The sequence below is a fragment of the Myotis davidii genome, unplaced genomic scaffold (assembly GCF_000327345.1).
Source record: "Myotis davidii unplaced genomic scaffold, ASM32734v1 scaffold43, whole genome shotgun sequence".
Taxonomy (NCBI): Eukaryota; Metazoa; Chordata; class Mammalia; order Chiroptera; family Vespertilionidae; genus Myotis; species Myotis davidii.
Genome location: NW_006294590.1, coordinates 684,783 through 685,699, shown reverse-complemented (window position 1 = coordinate 685,699; position 917 = coordinate 684,783).

Sequence of the window (917 nt, the reverse complement as noted above, 5' to 3'; positions counted from 1 at the left end):
TGGGGGCGGGGGAGAGTGGCCAGGGAGGGGTGGATGGGGAAAGAAAGGAGACATATGTAATACTTTAAACAATTATATATATATATATAATTTTTAAAAAATTGGACTGGAAGGAATGAGAGATGGGGGCCGAAGCAAGGGCTTCAAGATTTTATGTTGGCCTCCCTGCGCCCTGCAAAAATCGACAGGGAAAGGGTGGAGGCGGGTACGGATAGGCCGGGAGGGGAACATGAAGGGATGTTGACAATGTTTTACATCTTCACCTAAATAAAGGGTATATGAGTGTTTACATAGCTTTATAATCAAGAAGATGTATACTTACGACTAAAGCACCTTATTTTACTGTAAAAAAATTGTTTTAACTTTGTCCACATCCTCCAGAATTAGAATCCTCTCAGTTCCCCCACAGACACGCCAGACCCCCTTCGCTCTTGCCAGCTGCTAGGACTTTTTTTCCCTGACATACTCCTACTCATCCCTCAAAATCCAGCTCGCACGTCACTTTCTCTCGTCTGAATCCCTCTGCCCAGCACGGGGCCCCTTGCTCTGTGCTCACGATGCGCATTTGTGCCTCCTGGGTTATGGTTGGTTACCAGCCTGCCCCTCCCCACCCACCCCCACCCCATGAGGTGCTCTCAGGCCCATGGAAGGCCTCGCTCACGACAAGTGAGTTGAGTTCTTTGAACTGGCCTGGGGTGACACATGTCCGCTTTCTTTACCGGTAAAGGGAAGAACGCCGCATGCCTGTTTCTCTGGTTAGGCTCAGATGGCACCGCATATGTGCACGTGCTGCTTGAGGGACAGTTTCTTAAAATCATCGGGCAACAGGGGGCAGCAGTGGCCCAGTTTCCACCTTTGGTGTGGAGACAGGGGAGCAGTGATGAACTGTCCTGGCGAGAGAGTGTGTGATGGGGCCC